Source organism: Rhinopithecus roxellana, chromosome 8 (assembly GCF_007565055.1).
Source record: "Rhinopithecus roxellana isolate Shanxi Qingling chromosome 8, ASM756505v1, whole genome shotgun sequence".
NCBI lineage: Eukaryota > Metazoa > Chordata > Mammalia > Primates > Cercopithecidae > Rhinopithecus > Rhinopithecus roxellana.
In genome coordinates, this window is record NC_044556.1 from 53,122,721 (window position 1) to 53,140,493 (window position 17,773).

Sequence of the window (17,773 nt, forward strand, 5' to 3'; positions counted from 1 at the left end):
CATAATAGCCCAGGAAAGCCCACATTTTTTTCTTTAATTTTTAATTTATATTTATTTATTTTTTTGAGACGGAATCTTGCTCTGTCACCAGGCTGGAGTGCAGTGCCATGATCTCGGCTCACTGCAACCCCCGCCTCCCCGGTTCAAGCGATTCTCCTGCCTCAGTCTCCTGAGTAGCTGGGACTACAGCCATGTGCCACCATGTCCAGCTAATTTTTGTATTTTTAGTAGAGACAGGGTTTCATCATATTGGCCAGGCTGGTCTCGAACTCCTGACCTCAAGTGATTCACCTGACTTGGTCTCCCGAAGTGCTGGGATTACAGGCGTGAGCCACCATGCCCAGCCTCATAGAACTTTTGAATCTGTTGACTGAATTTTTTTTTTCACAGTTTTAGAAAAGTCTTGGTTAGTAGCTCTTAAAATATTGCTTCTGCTCCATTCTCTTTTTGTTTTTCTGAGACTATTACATATTGTTACATATTAGACCTCATCACTGTATCACATATGCCTCATGGTCTTTTCTGTACTTTCCATCTCTATTTTTCCCTTCTCCCTGAACTTCAGGATGGATATTTTCAGTTAGTCTGTCTTCCTGGTGATGAATTCTCTCTTCTGCTGTATAACTCTCTGGTAGGGAGGTAGAGATGGAGCAGATCATATTAACCCCTATTAATCACATTGGGATTACACTGGTTCAGGACTAGGTTTTAGTCTTTTGTGAACACCATTTATTTCTGGTTTACCTTACCTCTTAGAGTGTAGCTTCTGGGTGTCCTAATGGGAGGTCTAGAGTGTTTACTGGGGCCTTTTCTTGCTGAACCCTGAACTCTAATTTTGTTTCCTTAGGCTTGTTAGACTGCTGAAAGCTCTGCTCAGCTTTCTAGCCTTATTTAAGTGTCTGCTGCTGCCCAGCTTCCTAGCTTCTTAGCCCTGTGCTTTTAAATTGGCAAATGCCTCAAGGAAAATGCCCTGCAGGATTCTGGGTTTATTTCAAAATGTATTTCTTTGCTTTGCTTTTAAATTGGCAAATGCCTCAAGGAAAAAGGCCTGCAGACTTCTGGGTTTATCTCAAAATGTATTTCTTTGCTCTGATATTCTCGCCACTCAAGTCTGGCCACCTAACTGTAACTGACTCTGTATTTATTAATAGCTATGTAATGTCTTCAAAGAGATTTATTTTTGTCTTTTGTCTTGCTATTACAACTTTTTTCTTTTTTTTTGGTGGCGGGGTTGGTCTGCAAAAAGCATTCCCAGAAGTATAAACTTTAATAATGTTATTTAATATGCTACTTCTGTATCCTGAACATTAGTCATTTGGATGTGCAGAAACAGAAGACTTTGTTCTTAAAGATTGCCACTACCGGGAGAGGCGGCTCATGCCTGTCATTCCAGCACTTTGGGAGGCCAAGGCGGGTGGATCCCTTGAGGTCAGGAGTTTGAGACCAGCCTGGTCAACATGGTGAAACTTTGTCTCTACTACAAATACAAAAATTTGCTGGGTGTGATGGCATGTGCCTGTAGTCCCAGCTACTGGCTACTCAGGAGGCTGAGGCAGGAGAATCGCTTGAATATGGGAGGCGCGGGTTGCAGGGAGTTGAGATCGAGTCAATGCACTCCAGCCTGGGTGACAGACTGAGAATACAATGGATTAATGATGAATGCTTGCAAAGAAATGAGGTTGGGGATCAGGGTAAGGCAGTTTTACCAACAGAATGGTGAAACTGCCAGACATATTCATAGAGTAGAAAACAGATCTATAGACTGACCATGGGAAAAATGTGGTGAAGGTAATGAGAGATTTAGGAATCACAGGCAAAACATTTTATACACCTCCTTAAGTTGTGTACTTAAAATATAATTATAATAGTATATTTTTAACTGAATTATAGGCCAAAGCATGAAGATAGCGAGCCATTCTCATCATACTTCTTTAAAGACAAATTGCATGGTTTTGAAATCGTTTTGTTATTTACTTATATGAGATGTTAAAACAAGACGGAAATGCAGCCATCACATACTAAAAAATAGCTTGAGTTTTGAAAATACCTTAATATTGTATGCTTCAGGTAATAATAATAATGATAACTTGTTAGCAGGATTTGCTAATGCCCAGAGGTTAACTGGAGAGAAATCAATTCATATGCTAGACTCTGCTGGAGAAGTAATCAAAATAATGGATCTAGAGAGGATAACTTTTTCTTGAATTATACTTGTTGAAAGACCCACCTTTCATTCTACTTAAGAAAAGATGCTGACACTGATATGCATGCAATGAAATCTTAAATACAGATGGAAATTCATAGATTTTGTTATTCTGAAATCTAGTTACATTACTTTATTTACACCCTTGTTTATCCAAGGATTAAAGAAATACACGATGCATGTGAGGGCAAAAATCTGAAATTTCCTTCTGAAATATTCAGATAGCACAAAACTTCAACATGCTTCAAATAGCATCTTTACTAGCAATCAAATCTTCAAGTAGGTGTTGAAAGGGAAATAAACATTACCTTAGTTACTATGGAGAAAAGAAAAGATTAATTATTTGGGAGCAACATCACCACTAGTGTGCCGGCAAGAAGATACTAAAAAACAGCTTGCATCCTCACCAACCTCAGTTCAAAGTTTCTATTTGTATGACAAATGTAATGACACATGAGTAATCCAGCAGATTGAAGTGATGACAAATTACTATTAGTGAATTCTAATGACAAATTTTAAAAACTGACCTCTTAAACTTAATAATAAAATTATATTAGTAAATAAGCCTTAAAAATAAATTTTCTAGTTTACTCATGTGTCTCGGGGTTTCATTCCATTTCATCCATTCATTCAATGGTGACTTATGGCTTCAGCTAAATACTGATTCTAGTGCAGCCATCTCTCATTAGGTGATAAATTTTTTAAGACCTTTTTTGTCTTAAACTGTCTTTTATTTATAGATAGATAGATAGATAGATAGATAGATAGATAGATAGATAGAGTCTTGCTCTGGCTCCCAGGCTGGAGTACAGTGGCCTGATCACAGCTCACTGCAGCCGTGACCGCCCCAGCTCAGGTGATCCTCTCGCCTCAGCCTCTCCAGTTGCTGGGACTATAGGCATGCACCACCACTCCTGTCTAATTTTTGTATTTTTAGTAGAGAGGGGGTTTCACCATATTGGTCAGGCTGGTCTCGAATTCCTGACCTCAGGTGATCCAGACTCCTCAGCCTCCCAAAGTAGTGGGATTATAGGCATGAGCCACCGTGCTGGCCTTGCAAATGTCTTTATGTTCCTTACACGCTTGATAATTTGGCTGAATACAAATTCTAGGTTGAACATCATTTTCTCATGGAATATTGAAAGCAATGGTCCACATGTTCTTGCTTCCAGGGTTACTTTTGAGAAATCCAAATCCATTCTGATTCTTGATCATTTTTATACGACCTTTTTTATTCCCCCACTCTCTCTAGAAGCATTCCAAATTTCTCTGTTCATAGTGTTCAGAAATGCCACAGTTTCAGATATGTAGCCTATTTTTCTTTTTTTCTGTGATAGGTACTGGAGAGTCCTTTCAATTTGTAAAGTCATGTTTTTCTTAGTTCTGGGAATTTTTTTTTTTTTAAATTTCTTTTTGGCCTCTATTTTCTCTTTTAGGAACTACTATTATTTGGATATTGTTCATTTTCTCAGGAACTGCCTCCTCCAGTTTAAACTTGAGAAACCTACTGTTAAAATCTAAATTCAGGGTTTTATATTTACCCCAAAATTTTCTCATTTGTTGGGGGAAAAAACACTCTTTACATAAAGGAGGAGGAAGACTAGTGGGTGGCAGTGGATGAAAATATAGGCTGGAGTTGGCCAGTTTCTATTCTCCTGACTCCCTCCTATTACCAAAACGAGTTCAAACCTGACAGCACAGAGAGCCTGGGCCCACACCAGACAACCTGGTTTCCACTCTCAGCTCTGCCATTGACACTGGGTGAGCTTCAGCAAGCCATATCAACTCTCTGGATCTCTGTCTCCTCTCAGTAAAAAAAAAAATGTGAACAATAATATCCGCACAGCATAATAAAATAATAGCATCTCCTCACATGGCAAGGTGTGAAGAACTTGTGAGAGCAGACCTCTGAACCAAGCAAGCTTTATTTAAGTGGAAGAGATTATTTTTATTGGAATAACATGAGGGTTGGTAGTTTTCAGATATCGTGTGAGTTTCTCTCTACTTTCTGAAGGAGCAGAGCCCCAAACAACAACTCCAGAGGCAGGTTTTCAACATGATGGCTTGACAGCCACCTGTCTCAGTGGCAGGATTAGGAGGCTCAGAGGCCCCGTGAATTGATGACATCACTTGGAAGTGAACAAAGGTCAGACTTACCCAATTCCCAAACCCTTGATTTTGGGCTCACAGTGCAGGCCAGGTTTTGATTTCCCTGTTTGAGACCAGAGGTCTGTGGCTGTCATTTTAACTTTATCTCAGCATAACTGAAATGGCCTTTTCATCTCCCCAGCCCACCCAGCCTAACCCCACTGTCACGGCCACAGCCTTAGCGCAGGACCAAGCTAGCTCAAAGCTTCCGAAGCCCAGGCCTCCATCTTGTCCTCCTACAGCACACATCTCACGTTACAGATGGTTGCAGTCAGTCTCACCTTCCTAAAGCACAAGTCTGATCATGTCTCTTTCATGTTGAACCCCTCAAAGTGTGTGGGATGGGACACTTAACTTTTCCATGTTCTTATCATTTAGTTATGTCTCACATAAATAGTACATCACTGTTTCACCGTAGCCTGATCATTCCTGTCTTTCCTCATTCTTGCCTTTTATAAAAATTACCAAGCTATTTCCTTCACTTCATTGTGTTCTCTCTCTACAGATCTGGAATGTTTCCATGCTGTTTCTATTCTTTTAGTGGTTACTGCAAAGTCGACTGTACGTGTTTATCATAAAGTCTTGCAGTCAATCTCGAACTTCATTCCTCTCCTAAGATTTAGCTCCAGTGCTCCTGCCCTGAACTAAGAGTATTGTTTAGAATATTTTAAATCTGATTTTTTAGTAACTTTGCTCTTAACTTTTCCTTTGTTTCTCTTTATTCTTATATTTATTTCCTGTACTCTGGATACATTCTCTTTCAATGTGGCTAATCATTTGTTTAATCTATTGACTGTGTTTTTCATTTTGGTGGTTATATTTTTCATTCCTAGAATTTCCATTTGTTTGTTATTCAAATCTGTCATTTTTGTTGGTTTTCCACAGTAAACTCATCTTTGCAATTGCGTCCTTTTTTGAAATAAAGACAGGAGGCAGGGTCAAAGATGAATTCATCATGAAAATTTAAAGATACTTAGATGTAAGTAATAGTGAAATCACTACATGTCAAAGCTTATTGAAAGCAGCATATGTAGGCCGGGCACGGTGGCTCAAGCCTGTAATCCCAGCACTTTGGGAGGCCGAGACGGGCGGATCACGAGGTCAGGAGATCGAGACCATCCTGGCTAACACGGTGAAACCCCGTCTCTACTAAAAAATACAAAAAAACTAGCCGGGCGAGGTGGTGGGCGCCTATAGTCCCAGCTACCTGGGAGGCTGAGGCAGGAGAATGGCCTAAACCCGGGAGGCGGAGCTTGCAGTGAGCTGAGATCCGGCCACAGCACTCCAGCCTGGGCGGCAGAGCGAGACTCCGTCTCAAAAAAAAAAAAAAAAAAAAAAAAAGCAGCATATGTAATATTTGACTTTTTTTCCAAATATTTTACATAAGGTCAACATTAGAAGCAAATACCTGAGAGAAACCTTTCAAACAAATTTTAACAAGCCTTAAATACTTGTGTTAGGAAAGAATAAATTAATAAGGTAAGTCTCTACCTTAAGAAAATGAACAGAAACCTTAAAGACAATAGAAGGAGGTAAATAATAAAACAGTAGAAATTAATGAAGTAGAAAGCAAAGAAAAATAGAATTAACAAAGCTGAAATCTGATTCTTTTGAAAGAATAATCTATACTCACTATCTTCACGCCTGCAATTTGGCTTTTAACTCTTCCGTCATTCTATGAATGTTACTATGGCAAAAAAAAAAGAAAAAAAAAGGTTCTAATAACTTCCTGGGCATTGAATCTTAAAGAACTATTGTTAGTCCTTATCTAATTTGCCTTCTGGGTGGCCATGGGTATTCCTGACTACTTCCAGAACTTCAGACTCAAATATCTCACTGCCTGTTCAAAATCCCCACTCAGATAGCTCATCAGCATTTTACACTTACGACCAAAATTGAGTCCATGAAGTCCTCCTTCCCCAAATTTACTCCTTTATTTTCCCTATATCACAAATGTCAACTGTGTTTTTCATTTCTCAAATGGGAAATATTTCTCAAATTCTCTTTGCTTCCCTTCTTGATCTCTTAAAGTTTATTCTAAACCCCAAAGCCATAATAATCTTCAAAAATACAAATCAGATCATATGACTCCCTTCAAAGCTTCCAGTAGCTTCCTAACACCCTTGGAAAAAAAAATCCATACTCCTTACCTTGGCCTTCATGATCTGGCCCCTGCTTGTCTTTCCAGCCTAGCTCTCCCCATCCTTCTGCTCATCGCCATCCTCCTGCTATCCTGGGCCATCACATGTGTTTTTGCCTCAGGGCCTTTGTGCTTGCCACTCCTTCCCTCTGCCAAGAATACTGTCAGCCCACAGCTCCCATGGCTCCCTCTGTCCTTCCATTCAGGTGTCTGCACAAATACCTCCACTTTAGACAGGATTTCCTTAACACTATATTTAATACAGGACACACATGCCTTCTCCATCTGCACTCACTCTTTGTACCCCTCCCATTATTTTACTTTTATTTACAATACCCATTACAATTGACATTCTATTTGTTTATTCATTTGTAAGTATCGTCATCCATCCTTGTCCTACTAAAAGTATGCAAATTGTCTTACTCACCAGTGTGTCTCCCATGTCTAGAACTGTGCCTGGGACATCATGGGCTTAATGACTATTTGGCGAATGTCTGAATTACATGATTACATGAATTAATAAACAGACTAGATTTGGAAGAGAAAAAGAAGGATAGGACTCATAGACAGAAGGGGTTGCAGGCAGTGATTTAACTCTCTGATGCCACCTTCTTCATGAAGCTTTCCTAATTCCCAACTCTCTCTTCCCACAGCACATTAGGCCTGTTCTACAGCACAGAGTCCACCTTGCAGCTTGGGTATGTTTACACTGCTGTGATATTCTTGAGAAGAGGTGCCATCTTTCAGTCACCTCTGCACCTCTGGTGCCTAACCTAGTCCTTGCCATAGAATAGATGCTCAATCAATGCTTGTCAAATTGAATTAAACCCATAATGGCTACACTCACTCCAGCCAAAAATGTCTTTAGCTTAATTGTTAAATGAGTCACTTTCACCAACAAAAACCAGATTTTAAAATTATTGACAAAAAGACTAAATGGAATGAAGCTCTTTGCAGATGATTTTCCTGCTTCAAAGCAGCCTGAGAACAAAGTAGAAATGACAATATATTGATAGCTCCTGTATGGTAGGGACTAAATATAATGAATCATTGTAAATCCTACAGTAACTCAGCACTAATGATTACCAATGTGATTCGTAAATAAACAAATGTTGCATGACTTTTTAAAAAGCCCCTCCCCCCTTTGCAGTTTTTGAATTTGCAAAGTACCCCCAGAAATGATCTCTAGGTCCCCCTCAAGCTACATGATTAAAAACTTCTAGTTTCCTTTAGGAGGAGTTTTGTGGTTCTTAAGTCCAAGAAAGTGAAAGCTCTGGGAAGCATCACCACGTGGCTGAGGTGTGCTGAGTGGCTGTGGTTGTGCCGTCTGCAGCCTTTGCTCTCCTAGTGTTGCCAGGAAATCAGGAACCATATTAACCAAGGTCTCTTCTGGCTTCCACTGGCTCCTGGAGAGGCCAAGGAGTATTCTGCTCCCTGTTCTTTTCAAGAAACTTTGCTGGCCGGTGAACAACAAGCCATGGGCTCTGGGTGAATGAGGCTGCTGCACCTCTCCAAGCCGTCTCCCCTGGGCCTCCCCACAACACCGGAAACATACTTCTAGCTGTGTATGCACAGGTGATCTTCAATGCTCTCTTCCTGAGTTAGGGTGACAGTGAATGTGGGTGAAGAAAGAAGGAAAGGAATAAAGTATGTGAGGAGCAGCACTATGTGCCCTTGAAATCACAGATGTTTGTCAAGTGGAAAAATACCAAACCCTCAGCATGTTTCACTTTGTGTTTCTTGGAAACATTTCATCAAAGGGGCAAAATGAAATGTGCCATTTCTACTGGAGCCAAGTGTGAGCTGCTTCCTTCTTTTCTCCACAAACAGGTTGCCGTTTCCCAGTATTGGTCTGAAGAGGGCTGAGGCCCTGAATGCCCAGAGGGAACTGCGGATTGCGTCACATGGGTGCCCTTTTCAGGAGAATATCCCTGACATGCCTTTGGGAGGCATCCAGCAGTCTCCAGTTTTCTTCTCAGTCCTGACATCTTCAGGGACTGCACTGTGGACAGTGCCGACAAGAGCTGGTCCTGCACGGCTCCTGGAAGCTGCAGCCCACCCTGGCCTCTACACCAGGCAGAGGGTAACCTCAAGGTCATGACTTCCTCCTCCTCTGGTGCTGCTTTCTGTGAGCCAGGAGGGTGGCCTGGCCAGGCTTCCGAGCTCCTGGTCAGCTGCAGACCCTTGTGGGGCATCCCAGAGCTCCAGTGAAACTTACCCAGCCCAGGCAACAACCTTGGACCAAGCTGTGGAAGAAGAGGCTGCCCCCCCCCTCCCCGCCCAGCTCTGAAGGGGAGTGAAGGATCCCTGTAACATTTCCAGTGGGCACTGGCTCTCAGGGATGGTTGGTTTTGTATTCTAAGCTGAAGTGGTGAGGGCTGGGCCCGCAGGCGGACTCAACCAGCCATTGTTAGAGGTGGTACTACCTAGTGGTTAGGAGTGCAAGCTTTTGTTTCAAAAAACCATGGGGAAGCCCCTTAGCCTCTCTGAGGCTCAGTTTCCTCACCTGAAAATGTGAGTGATGCTACTACCTCCCTCAGGTTGTTATAAGGAATACACGAGATGATGTTTGCAGTGCGATTAGCAGAGTGCCTGGCATTTTAGAAGGGCTTGACATATAAGGGTGTTATTGCTAAGCTGAATGAAAAGAGCCTGAGGTGTAGAGAGATTTATAGTCTTCACAGGACATGCGGCAACTACCCTCCACTTACAAACGTCATGGTAGACTAGAAGGTGTTGGGTAAGGCTGGAGCCAAGGGGTGATTGTGAGTGAAGTCCCGGACTCCTCTGCCCCAGACTCCGGTCCAACAGGACAAGCTGTTCCAGAAGGAAGGATGGTCTGAGCCTCAGCTAGTCAGGCCTAGTGATGCCACGTGGGACAATCTATTTAATCTTCACAACCACTCTGTAATAGGTGTATCACTATCCCATTTTTCAGATGAAAAAATGGAGGCTCAGAAAGAGATGTTATAGTTGTGGCCCAAGATCATACAGTGAATATGCAACAGAATATGCAACAGACACTGTTCACCTAAACACCTAAACTCAAAGCTTGCATGAGGCTGTAAAGCAAGGGGATGCTAAGAATAGGTCTGGAGTGGTCCAGCAATGGGGCTGTCTGGCAGTGGCCCCTGTCCGGGGGTTACTGTGGCCTAGTCTCTAAAACCCCTGCTGTCTGCCTATTCTCCAAGCCTAGGCCTCTGACTCTCTGCAGACTATCTGAGCCTCTATATATCATTCCATAAACACCTTTTATGTAAGTAGCCAGAGTTGGCTTTTGCTCCTTGCATTGAAGAACACTGACAGACAGTCCAAAGTCTCAGCAGGCTGTCTCCTCAGTGATGCTGCCTGGACTGGGAATAGGAGGTGGGTGTTGCTTTGGCCCTACAGGGCTCAGCTGGCTACCTTTGGCCCTGCTCTTTCTCGCTTGAAGTGCCTTTGCTAAGCCCAGGAGTATAGGGCTTTCTGCTGGTCTCCATTATGTGAGCCTAGCTGCATAGTCAAGTGGGGTGGGACTCCAGCAGACAGGGTTGGGGGCCACCCACAGCAGTAACCCCTATGATATATAACCCTTCTCACTGGTCACACAGTGACACATGTACCCATAGACCACTGCACTCTTACAAACAATGCCAGCTTCACATCCTCCCCCTCCTCCATCTGCATGTACACCCCACATGTGTACATTCTTTGTCGCTCTGGCTCCCGTGGCCCAGTCTATTTCTCTTCCCCATCAGCCAATTGAGCCACCCACCCATTTTGGTGCTGGAACAGTGTGAGCTGGGAAGGAGGAAGTGGTGGGTGATGAGGCTAGAACAATATGGAGGGGCTACACTGATACCTCCCCGTGATGACAGGGAACCTCTGAAGTGCAGTATCAGATACAAGATCTTGGGGTGCCAGCTAGGGGCCACTGCTGTCTGTAGCTCCCTGCTCCAAGAGGTTAGCAGAACCGTGCTGTGGTTGGAGGCCTGCGTGAAGAATCCCTGGATGACCCTACTGCTGCTCCCATTCTGAGTCTATCTTCTTCATTTTTAGAGACAAGGTCTCAGTCTGTTGCCTAGGCTGGAGTGCAGAGGTATGATCCTAGCTCACTGCAGCTGCAATTATAGCTCAAGCAATTCTCCTGCCTCAGCCTTTGGAGTAGCTAGGACTACAGGTGTGAGCCATCATGCTTGGCTAATTTATTATTTTTTGTAGAGTCAGGGTCTCACTATGTTGTCCAGGCTGGTCTCAAACTCCTGGCCTCAAGCAGTCCTCCCACCACAGCCTCCTAAAGTGCTGCATTCCAGGTGTGAGCTACCATACCCTCCTCATCTGGGGTCCTCTCCTTTTGCCATACTGCTTTCTGCTTCCTAAGGCAGATAAGATAAAACAAACAATCCAATCTCCAGGAACAACTGCCTGGCTTCCCCCTTCCTTCAACCCAGCAGATTATAAGGCAGAGGCTCTGCCTTGTTCCTCTTCCTAGAGCATCCCATAGACTTACGAATTGAAGGCGAGCCTAAAAGGACTGGGAGTGCAGATGGGTGGCTGATTTCGATGCTCCCCTCCGGGCAGAGTTGAGGAACTCAGTGTCCTGGATGTTTCTTCCTTATTAACAAATGGAATGCTGGGCAATTTACTTCTTTGGGTTCATTCCTCCTAGATTTTGGTCTGGTCATCCTTCACTAGGCTTTTAGTTATTCAATGCTTTTTAAAAGAGATTTCTTTTCTTTCTTTTTTTTTTTGAGATGGAGTTTCGCTCTTGTTGCCCAGGCCAGACTGCAGTGGTGCAATCTTGGCTCACTGCAAACTCTGCCTCCTGGGTTCAAGCAGTTCTCCTGCCTCAGCCTCTGGAATAGCTGGGATTACAGGCACGTGTCACCACACCCTGCTAACTTTTGTATTTTTAGTAGAAATAGGGTTTTGTCATGTTGGCCAGGCTGGTCTTGAACTCCTGACCTCAGGTGATCTGCTTACCTTGGCCTCCCAAAGTGCTGGAATTACAGGTGTGAGCCACTGCACTTGGCCTCATTTTAAGATTTATTTGGCTTTTCAAGTTGTCCTCAGTAGGTGTGGGGGGGGTGGTTGGTAGAGAGTCCACGGGTAACATTATTAGTCCAGTCTGACAGAAAATAAAACAGGCAGTTTCCCTAGTCCTTCGGACTGCCACTTTCCTATAAAACTATTTCTTATCCTTTTTCTCAAGTTTTTCCCCCTTAAATGCCGACATCTTCTCCCCCATTCCCACTCGTAATAATCTTACTTCCTATTTTGTTGAGAAAATAGAAGCAATCAGAAGAGAACCCCCCTGAGCTGCCCCTCGTGCTACCTGTTTCTCCTCCCAGTGCTCAGCTTCCCTCCTGTTACAATGAGGGAATTGTCCAAACGCACTGGCGAGGCCACGCCTACCACCGACCTAAGGACGTGGGTCCCACAGTTATCCTCTCTCCTGCAACACCTTACTTTTCAGATGGGAGTATTCCCATCAGAATGAAACAGATTGTAATATCACCCTCCAAAAGAAAATGTCTTCTGGATCCTCTATCTCTAATGCCTGGCTACCAACTGTTTTTATGCTTCTCATCGCAAGTGAAACTCCTGTAAAGGGTTGTTTACACTCAATGTCTCTACCTCTTCTTCCATTTCCTCTTGAACCTCCTCTGAGCTGGCTTCTGCCCCCTTATTCCACAGAACAGTTTTTGTCAAGATCACCAGTCACCACTACGTTGCCAAACCCAATCCAATTCTCAGGACTGATTTTACTTAACCCATCAGTGGCTCACTCCCTCCTCCTTGGTTTCTGGGTTTTCCCCCGAGTCCCTTGGCTCTCTCTGGTCTTCTCTGCTCCCTTCTTATCCCACAGACCTCTAAACACTGGATGGCCTCAGGGCTCAGCCCTTGGGTGATTTCTTTTCTCAACCTCTAAGTGGCTTTACCCTAAGGGATGATCTCAAGTCTACAAGGCTATACCCCTGACAGTTGTCCAAATTTGTATCGCAGGCCCAGGCCTCTCCTGAACTCCAGGTTCACACAGTTAACTACTTAGTAAACGTGTAGATGTTTAATAAGAAATGAAAATTTAACATGTTCAAGAACAAATTCCTCATTGCACCCCTCCTAGATCTTAATCTTCTCCATTCAAAAATGGTCACTCTATTCTTCCAATAGCTCAGATCAAACACACTGGAGTCAAACCTTTTCTTTTTCATACCCATAATCAATCTCGTCAGCTTTACCTTCAAAATATAGACCATAGTTGTTCTCCCTCACCGCTGGTCTGAGTCACCAGTATTCCTCACCTGAATTATTTCAGCAGCCTCCAAACTGGTGTCCCTTCTCCCATCATGGCTCCCCTACCATCTGTTTTCCACACAGAAGCCAGAGTGACCCTTTGAAAACAGAGCAGTTCATGTCACAACTGTGCTCAGTCTCCTGGGGCTTCTATTTTACTTGGTGTAAAAGTCAAAAAAAAATTTTTTTTTGAGACAGGGTCTCACTCTGTCACCCAGGCTGGAGTGCAGTGGCATGATCAAGGCTCACTGCAGCCTCCACCTCCCAGGCTTCTCCTGCCTCAGCCTCCCCAGTAGCTGAGACTCCAGGTGTGCATCACACCTAATTTTTTTGTATTTTTAGTAGTGACAGGGTTTCACTGTGTTGCCCAGGCTGGTCTCGAACTCCTGGGCACAAGTGATCCTCCCACTCAGCCTCCAAAGTGCTGGGATTACAGGCGTGAGCCACCACACCTGGCCAAAAGTCAAACTCTTGACAAGGGACTACAGGGCCTTCCAAGACGGGCCCTGTTACTTTGCTGGTCTCCCCTTCTGCCTTCCCCTAGTTCATTCTGCTCCAGCCTCTTGCTCTTCTTTGAATGGGTGGTGCACTGTGGGAACCCTTCGGCAGCCCTGCCCGGAAGGACTGGGTGCTGGAAACTGCAGTGCTCTCCTTGCCTCCTAGCCGTCAACGTCTCCTTCTCCTAAAATGTCTTTCCCTCACTTGTTGCAGCTGGACTCCCATCACATCCTACAAACCTCTCATTGCTCAAATTTCAGTCAAATGGGTAATTCCTCTCTGAAAGCTCGAGTTATAAATTCCTCACCACTCTCTCTTCACCACCACGTAGCTCCTCCCTACTTCAAAAGGTTCAATTCCAGCCCCCTCACCTCACCCTTAATTAGGTAAACTCACTTCCCCTGTTCCTTGACTCATCTTCCTTCTACACTCTAGCAGCATTTGGTACACATCTTTACTAGCAAAACATAACCTTCAGCTTGCCCATCGTCCTCTTCCGGCTTGGAGGCTCCAGAGGTTAGATGTCACAGTTGGCTCTGGATCTCCAGTGTCTCACACAGTTTTTGGTACACACATATTCAACAAATGTTTAAAGAAAAATAATTTCAAAAGGACTTAGGCAGAGTGATGTCCTAACAACTATGGGCAACTACAATTTATGTCAGGAAATATACTATTCCACAACACACCTATTGTTCTACATGAGCTAAAATCATTCATAGGGTTCAAATCAGATTTTTTCTAGGCTTCTCTTCTGTCATGAGATTACATTTTTCATCTTCTAATAACTCTTACCTATTAGCTCAATGTCTTTAAAAGAAGACAATCACATTTTAAAGGAATGGGAAAAGTCTTTTGTCTTCTGTTTGTAGAACGTTTCATCACTGATTTGGTTCCAGTGGAGGCTGTGGAGGCCCCAGCAGGCTGCTGGTATAGTGGTCTTGCCTGAACAACCAAGAACCTTGGCATCCTACTGTCAGCCAGCAGCAGGGTGTACTGACAAACTTAAGCAAGGTGTTTCACTGTATCTCCAGCCTCCCAGGCTTCAATCAGCAGACGGTGGGAGGGAGGGAGGGAGAGGAGAGGGAGAGGGGAGAGGGAGGAGAAGGGAGAGGGAGGAGAAGGGGGAGGGGGGAAAGGGGGAGGGGGAATGGGAGAAGGGGAGAAGGGAAATGGGAGAGGGGAGATGGGAGAGGGGAGAGGGGAGAGAGAGGAGACAGGAGGAGAGGGACAGAAGAGAGAAAGATATTACTGCCCTCTGGTGGCATAAATTTCTAGACTCTTACTGATGAACTGCTTCAAAATACTGAGCCCACACCAAATTCGTTTTGAGTCATTCTAAGTTTTGATGAGTGATAAGTATTTTTGAAAGCCATTCCCAGGGGAGTCCCTTAACCTCTTCTTAAGTAACATTCACTTTTGCATCTTATGGGCTCTTTGGTACTGGGGGAGGATTGAACCCTGACTTTTAAAAGGGAGAATCACTCTTAGGGATCTTGGTAGGTGCCCCTGTTGGACCCCCACTCAAGGCCTTTAAGAGCTACAGGAAAGGACACTCTTAACAGTTCTCAGTAAAATGGATGTCCTTGTTCTTCAAGTTCAAGGCCAGTCTCCCTACCTGTGCTTTGGACCTCATAGTCCTGGTCCCTTCTTCAGATATCTTTGCCTTATCAAATAGCTCGCTTTCCCCTTGTTTTCAAATTCAATTACCTCTTAAAATTCAGTCCCAGTGTCAGTTACTTTCCTGATTATCCTCCTCCCTCCCAAATCTATGCTAAGCTTGATGAGGATCATACTCTACCCACATAATACTGAAAGTCACACTATTAAGCAACCCAGTCCTGTTTGAGGGTAGAGATTTTATTTTGATTTCTATATACCTGAAGCCTATGAAAGCTTCTGGCAAACAGTAGGTGAAAGCTCAAAAAATGTGTAGAATAACTATATTAATGATCTCATGAATTACATTCCAATGTTCTAGTCCAGTTCCGTTTTATAGAAAATAAACTGAGGTCCAGAGAAGTTGAATAACTTGCCAAAGGCCTTACAACCAATCAGTCAGGGGAAGATCAAGGACTATAATTTTGGATTCCTGACTAGCTAAGGATCCCCGACACTAGGTCCTCCTGACACTGTGAATCATTGTTTGCCATGTATTTTCTACATTTGTAGAAAAAGAAAGCAATACATGCCATATATTTTTATAACGTGTGGACTTTTCTTAGTGTGTATGGTTTTGATAAAGCTTTTATTGATAGAAAACTCAGAATCAAGAGTAATGGACTACAATCACCCTTAAATGAGGCAGCCTGGCCTGGTGGAAAGAGTATCGGCCTCTGAGAACTGGATGTTTATTCAACAAATTTGTTGTTAAGAGGAATAAAAAGATGACTAGGATACTGTCTACATCCTTAAGCAGCTGATAACCCAGAAGAGGTAGACAGGTCCACAAATGATTATTATAAGGCAGAATGTGAAGGGTTGTAGAAGTTATGAACAAACTATGGATGTACAAATACTGAAGAATCACTCAAAGTTTGGGAAATCAGGAAAGGTTCTGTTAAAGTTTTTAGTCTTGTAAGAACAGGAAAGATGAGTAGGGCTTTCCTGGAATTGGATAAAGGCCTCTCAGATGGGAAGAGTAAAGCTTTAAGAAGGCTGAAAATTGGCTGGTCATGGTGGCTCATTGCTGTAATCCCAGCACTTTGGGAGGCCGAAGCGGGCGGATCACCTGAGGTCCGGAGTTTGAGACCAGCTTGACCAACATGGAGAAACCCCGTCTCTACTAAAAATACAAAATTAGCCGGGTGTGGTGGTGCATGCCTGTAATCCCAGCTACTCAGGCGGCTGAGGCAGGAGAATCGCTTGAACCCGGGAGGTGGAGGTTGCGGTGAGCCAAGATTGCACCACTGCACTCCAGCCTGGGCAACAAAAATAAAACTCTGTCTCAAAAATAAAAATAAAGGCTGAAAATTGTAGAGGAACTTATAAAGAATATGAACAAAGGTATCTATATACACAACTATCTATTCATTTCTGGAATGCCAAATGGCAGAGTGAGGAGCTCAGCAAATCATTTCCCTCAAAAGGAATAAAATGGACAATTAAAATACTTGAACCATTTAGGATTCTGGAAATTGACCAAAGGCATACAACCAAGTGAGAAGTATTTATCCAAGAAAAACTCCCGGACCAGGAAAGAACAGTGTGTCTGTGATGTTTTAGCCCAGAGCTGCTCTCATCCCCTTCCAGCTCCATCAGCATGGCAGCTCTATCAGGGCAGGACAGGTTTGAGGGTTACCTGATTTGGAGTGGAATGCAGAAAAACTCCCATGCTCCTAGGCATTGTTAGAAACAAAAGGAATCTCAGTAGCAAATGAATGGGAAAGGCCAATGCAGTTAGCCTGAGGTTTTTGTTCTGGTTGGGGCAAGCAAGAGATTGACAGACAAGCCAGAAACTTAACAGGGAGATTCGCGGAATGAAACAGCCATAGTGTACTTGCAACACATCTCTGGTGGCATGGAAGGATGCATGCAAGAGCAAGGTTGAGCATAATTTAAGAGAAACCAGAGAAAGCCCTAGCTACCTCTGAACATTTCTGACTAAATGTGAGGCCTTAGACATAAGACCTTGGGTGAAGTAAAAGCTGGGAAGGCTTGTAAACTGCATAAACTTTGAATGTGTTCTCCAGTTTACACATGGATCCACTGACAACACGTAGAAGCCCTTTCTAGTCAAATGTACTTGGGTACAACCTCTGACAAATCATTGGCTGACCACTAAACTATACTGACACAGGGTTGATCCTAGGAAGCCAGGCTTAAAAAATATAAACAAGATTTTAGAAATACAAAACTAAGCAAAGACATCAATGACTGTGCAACATGGGGAAAAGAGCCTCCAAAGAATTAGTTTACACCAATCACTAAACAAACAGAACATCAGCTGCAAAAACTACCACCTCGCTGGGTCAGAGAGATCAGATCAGAACCCAGAGGTCTACAATAATATTATCTAAAATGTCCAGTTTTCAACAAAAAATTACAAGATATGCAAAGAAGCAGGAAATAGTGGCCCATTTTCAGAAAAAAGAAGTACCTTAACTCTACCCCACTAGATGCCAGAATCACCCCCTACCCCCAGTCATGACAACCAAAAATGTTTCCAGACATTGCCAAATGTCCCTGAAGGGAGGAAGGGCAAAGTCACCCTCTGGCTGAGAACTACTGCTCTAACGCTAGTTATCACATAGTGTGATACTGGGATAAGACATATATCAATGGAATAAAATTAAGAGTCCAGAAATTAATATCAGTTGACATTTCACAAAGGTGCCAAAGCAATTTATAGGAAAGGGATAATCTTTTCAATAAATACTGAGATAACTGGATATTCATGCACAAAACATTGTTAGACCCTTCATATACATGAGGAATTAACTGAAAATGAATCACAGACCTAAATGTAAGAGCTAAAACTATAAAACTTTTAGAAAAAAATTTAGGTC